Here is a 6,267-nt window from a genome sequence, read left to right on the forward strand (position 1 = left end):
TGGAATATTTGGGATTTTCCGGAGGAAGAATCAACGCAAAACGGTGCCCGAGGTGGCCACGAGATAGGGGGCGCGCCCTTCCCCCCTGGGCGCGCCTGGCACCCTCGTGGACCACCCGTAAGGCGGTTAATGATCTTCTTTTGCCGCAATAAATCTAATTTTATGAGAAAAATATGGGCGAAAGATTCACCCCAATCGGAGTTACGGATCTCCGGATATTAAAGAAACGGTGAAGGAGCAGAATCTGAGAACACAAAAACAGAGAGAGACAGAGAGATAGATCCAATATCGGAGGGGCTCTCGCCCCTCCCACGTCATGGGAGCCAAGGACCAGAGGGGAAACCCCTCTCCCATCTAGGGAGGAGGTCAAGGTAGAAGAAGAAGAAGAGGGTCCCTCTCCCCCTTGCTTCCGGTGGTGCCGGAACGCTGCCGGGGGCCATCATCATCACCGCGATCTTCACCAACACCTCCGCCATCTTCACCAACATCTCCATCACCTTCCCCCTTCTATCTACAGCGGTCCACTCTCCCGCAACCCACTGTACCCTCTACTTAAACATGGTGCTTTATGCTTCATATTATTATCCAATGATGTGTTGCCATCCTATGATGTCTGAGTAGATTTTCGTTGTCCTATCGGTGATTGATGAACTGCTGTGATTGGTTTGAGTTGCATGTTTTATTATTGGTGATGTCCTATGGTGCTCTCCGTGTCGCACAAGCATGAGGGATCCCTGCTGTAGGGTTTGCAATATGTTCATGATTTGCTTATGGTGAGTGGCATGAGTGACAGAAGCACAGACCCGAGTAAGTAGGTTGTTTGCGTATGGGATAAAGGGGACTTGATACTTTAATGCTATGGTTGGGTTTTACCTAAATGATCTTTAGTAGTTGCGGATGCTTGCTAGAGTTCCAATCATAAGTGCATATGATCCAAGAAGATAAAGTATGTTAGCTTATGCGTCTCCCTCAAATAGAATTGCAATAGTGATTACCGGTCTAGTAACGTAGTCAATTGCTTAGGGACAATTTCACAACTCCTACCACCACTTTTCCACACTCGCTATATTTACTTTATTGCTTATTTATCTAAACAGCCCCTAGTTTATATTTACGTGTTCTTTATTATCTTGCAAACCTATCCTATCACACCTACAAAGTACTTCTAGTTTCATACTTGTTCTAGGTAAAGCAAACACTAAGCGTGTGTAGAGTCGTATCAGTGGCAGATAGGGCTTGAGAGAGTATTTGTTCTACCTTTAGCTCCTCGTTGGGTTCGACACTCTTACTTATCGAAAGAGGCTACAATTATCCCGTATACTTGCGGGTCATCAACAGGTAGTTTTGTGATAAGATAATTCGTAACGGGTAACAAGCAATGAAAGTAAATAAGGTGCAGCAAGGTGGCCCAATCCTTTTCGTGGCAAAGGAGAAGCCTGGACAATTTCTTATAATGAGAAAAGCGCTCCCGAGGACACATGGGAATTATCTTTAAGCTTGTTTCATCACGCTCATATGATTCGCGTTTGTTACTTTGATAATTTGATATGTGGGTGGACCGGTGCTTGGGTATTGCCCTTTCTTGGACAAGCATCCCACTTATGATTAACCCCTATTTCAAGCATCCGCAACTACAAAAGAAGTATTAAGATAAACCTAACCATAGCATGAAACTAATGGATCCAAATCAGCCCCTTACGAAGCAACACATAAACTAGGGTTTAAGCTTCTGTCACTCTAGCAACCCATCATCTACTTATTACTTCCCAATGCCTTCCTATAGGCCCAAATAATGGTGAAGTGTCATATAGTCGATGTTCACATAACACCACTAGAGGAGAGACAACATACATCTCATCAAAATATCGAACGAATACCAAATTCACATGACTACTAATAGCAAGACTTCACCCATGTCCTCAGGAACAAACATAACTACTCACAAAGCATATTCATGTTCATAATCAGAGGAGTATTAATATGCATTAAGGATCTGAACATATGATCTTCCACCAAGTAAACCAATTAGCATTAACTACAAGGAGTAATCAACACTACTAGCAACCAGAGGTACCAATTTGTGGTTTTGGATACAAGATTGGATACAAGAGATGAACTACGGTTTGAGAGGAGATGGTGCTGGTGAAGATGTTCATGGAGATTGACCCCCTCCCGATGAGAGGATCGTTGGTGATGACGATGATGATGATTTCCCCCTCCCAGAGGGAAGTTTCCCCGACAGAACAGCTCCGCCGGAGCCCTAGATTGTTTCCGCAAAGGTTCCGCCTCGTGGCGGCAGAGTTTCCTCTCATAAGCTTGCTTATGATTTTTTACAGGATAAAAGCCTTCATATAGCAGAAGATGGGAACCAGAGGGCCACCAGGGGGCCCATGAGACAGGGGGCGCGTCCAGTAGGGGTGGGCGTGCCCCCACCCTCGTGGCCAGGGTGTGTGCCCCCTCTGGTACTTTCTTTGCTCAATAATTCTTATTAAATCCAAAAATAACTTTCGTGGGGTTTCAAGACTTTTGGAGCTGTGCAGAATAGGTTTCCAATATTTACTCCTTTTCCAGCCAGAATCCAAGCTGCCGGCATTCTCCCTCTTCATGATAAACCTTGTAGAATAAGAAAGAATAGCCATAAGTATTGTGACATAACGTGTAATAACAGGCCATAATGCAATAAATATTGATATAAAAGCATCATGCAAAATGGACGTATCAACTCTCCCAAGCTTAGACCTTGCTTGTCCTCAAGCGTAAGCCGATATCGAGAAATATGTCCACATGTTTAGAGATAGAGGTGTTGATAAAAATAAAATACAGACATGAGGGCATCATGATCATTCTTATAACAGTAATATATATGGATTTTCTCATATGATTTCTTATTCTCAAGTAACAATCTATTCACAATGTCAAGTATGGTTCAGAAACTTCATTGAAAACAAACAAACTATAATCTCAGTCATTGAAGCAATTGCAATTTATCATAACATCAGAAAGAGTCAAGAATAGATCTTTTCAGCAAGTCCACATACTGAACTATCATATAGTCTTCTACAATTGCTAACACCCACGCAATACTTGTGGTTATGGAGTTTTAACTGGACACACAGAAAGATAGGGGCTTATAGTGTTGCCTCCCAATGTTTTACCTCAAGGGTAATGTCAACAATAATAGTTCACGCTAACGAACATCCAATTGGATATATGTATCAAGATCTTTCCAACACGAGGTGCTTGCCAAAGGATAAAATGAAAAAGGGAAAGGTGTGGAAATCACCTTGACTCTTGCATAAAGTAAAAGACATGAAGTATAAGATAGGCCCTTCGTAGAGGGAAGCAGAGGTTGTCATGTGCTTTTAGGGATGGATACACAAAATCTAAATGCAAAAGAACGTCACTTTAAATTGCCACTTGTATATGGACCTTTGCTATGTAGTCCGTCGCTTTTATTGCTTCCATAACAAGATCATATAAAGCTTATTTTCTCTGCACTAATAAGTCATGCATATTTAGAGAACAATTTTCATTGCTTGCAACATGACAACTTACTTGAAGGATCTTACTCAATCCATAGGTAGGTATGGTGGAATCTCATGGAAAAACTGGGTTTAAGGATATTTGGAAGCACAAGATAGTATATTTATATGTGAAAACCTCTCTTTCTTTATTACTTCCTATTAATTGCAACGATGACCAAAACTATGTTTGCCAACTCTCAACAACTTTTAAGCCTCATACTTTCTATATGTGAAGTCATTACTATCCATAAGATCAATATGAACTCTTTTATTCCTTTTTATTTTCTTAAGATCATGGCAAGATAGCAAAGCCCTTGACTCAACACTAATCTTTATTATATATATAGCTCACGGACTCGATTACATAAAGGCATAACAAAACAAAACTCAAAACTAATTCAAACCAAGAATTTATTCCACTAGATCTAGCTATTACCAAAAGGATCGAACTAAGTAAAGCGGTAAAGATAGGAGTGTGATGGTGATACGATACTGAGGCACCTCCCCCAAGCTTGGCAGTTGCCAAGGGGAGTGCCCGTTGAAGGAAATATGCCCTAGAGGCAATAATAAAGATATTATTTATATCCTTATATCATGATAAATGTTTATTATTCATGCTAGAATTGTATTAACCGGAAACATAATACATGTGTGAATACATAGACAAACATAGTGTCACTAGTATGCCTCTACTTGACTAGCTCGTTTATCAAAGATGGTTATGTTTCCTAACCATGGACAAAAGAGTTGTCATTTGATTAACGGGATCACATCATTAGGAGAATGATGTGATTGACTTGACCCATTCCGTTAGCTTAGCACTTGATCGTTTAGTATGTTGATGTTGCTTTCTTCATGACTTATACATGTTCCTGTAACTATGAGATTATGCAACTCCCGTTTACCGGAGGAACACTTTGGGTGCTACCAAACGTCACAATGTAACTGGGTGATTATAAAGGAGTACTACAGGTGTCTCCAAAGGTACATGTTGGGTTGGCGTATGTCGAGATTAAGTTTTGTCACTCTGATTGTCGGAGAGGTATCTCTGGGCCCTCTCGGTAATGCACATCACTATAAGCCTTGCAAGCAATGTGACTAATGAGTTAGTTGCGATATGATGTATTACGTAACGAGTAAAGAGACTTGCCGGTAACGAGATTGAACTAGGTATTGGATACCGACGATCGAATCTCGGGCAAGTAACATACCGATGACAAAGGAACAACGTATGTTGTTATGCGGTTTGACCGATAAAGATCTTCGTAGAATATGTGGGAGCCAATATGAGCATCTAGGTTTCGCTATTGGTTATTGACCAAGAATAGTTCTAGGTCATGTCTACATTGTTCTCGAACCCGTAGGGTCGGCACGCTTAAGGTTTCGATGACAGTTATATTATGAGTTTATGAGTTTTGATGTACCGAAGGAGTTCGGAGTCCCGGATGAGATCGGGGACATGACGAGGAGTCTCGAAATGGTCGAGACGTAAAGATCGATATATTGGACGACTATATTCGGAGTTCGGAAAGGTTCCGAGTGATTCGGGTATTTTTCGGAGTACCGGAGAGTTACGGGAATTCGCCGGGGAGTATATGGGCCTTATTGGGCCATACGGGAATAGAGGAGAGAGGCCAAAAGGAAGGAGGCCTGCGCCCCCCCTCTGGTCCGAATTGGACAAGGGGGGCAGCCCACTTTTCCTTCTCCCTCTCCTCCTCTTTCCTTCTCCAACAAGGAAAGGAGGAGTCCTACTCCTCCTCTTTCCTTCTCCAAAAAGGAAAGGAGGAGTCCTACTCCCGGTGGGAGTAGGACTCCCCCCTTGGTGCGCCTCCTCCATAGGCCGGCCACCTTCCCCCTTGCTCCTATATATATGGGGGCAGGGGGCACCCCAAAGACACAATAACAATTGATCTTTGAGATCTATTAGCCGTGTGCGGTGCCCCCCTCCATCATAGTCCTCCTCGATAATATTGTAGCGGTGCTTAGGCGAAGCCCTGCGACGGTAGAACATCAAGATCGTCACCATGCCGTCGTGCTGACGGAACTCTCCCTCGACACTCGGCTGGATCGGAGTTCGAGGGACGTCATCGAGCTGAACGTGTGCTAGAACTCGGAGGTGCCGTAGTTTCGGTGCTTGATCGGTCAGGCCGTGAAGACGTACGACTACATCAACCGCGTTGTGCTAACGCTTCCGCTTTCGGTCTACAAGGGTATGTAGATTACACTCTCCCCTCTCGTTGCTATGCCATCACCATGATCTTGCGTGTGCGTAGGAAATTTTTAAAAAATTACTACGTTCCCCAACAGTGGCATCCGAACCAGGTTTTATGCGTAGATGTCATATGCACGAGTAGAACACAAGTGTGTTGTGGGCGATACAAGTCATACTGCTTACCAGCATGTCATACTTTGGTTCAGCGGTATTGTTGGATGAAGCGGCCCGGACCGACATTACGCGTACACTTACGCGAGACTGGTTTTACCGCCGTGCTTCGCACACAGGTGACTAGCGGGTGTCTGTTTCTCCAACTTTAGTTGAACCGAGTGTGGCTACGCCCGGTCCTTGAGAAGGTTAAAACAACACTAACTTGACGAACTATCGTTGTGGTTTTGATGCGTAGGTAAGAACGGTTCTTGCTCAGCCCGTAGCAGCCACGTAAAATTTGCAACAACAAAGTAGAGGACGTCTAACTTGTTTTTGCAGGGCATGTTGTGATGTGATATGGTCAAGACATGATGAGAT

This window comes from Triticum aestivum, chromosome 7B (assembly GCF_018294505.1).
Source record: "Triticum aestivum cultivar Chinese Spring chromosome 7B, IWGSC CS RefSeq v2.1, whole genome shotgun sequence".
NCBI lineage: Eukaryota > Viridiplantae > Streptophyta > Magnoliopsida > Poales > Poaceae > Triticum > Triticum aestivum.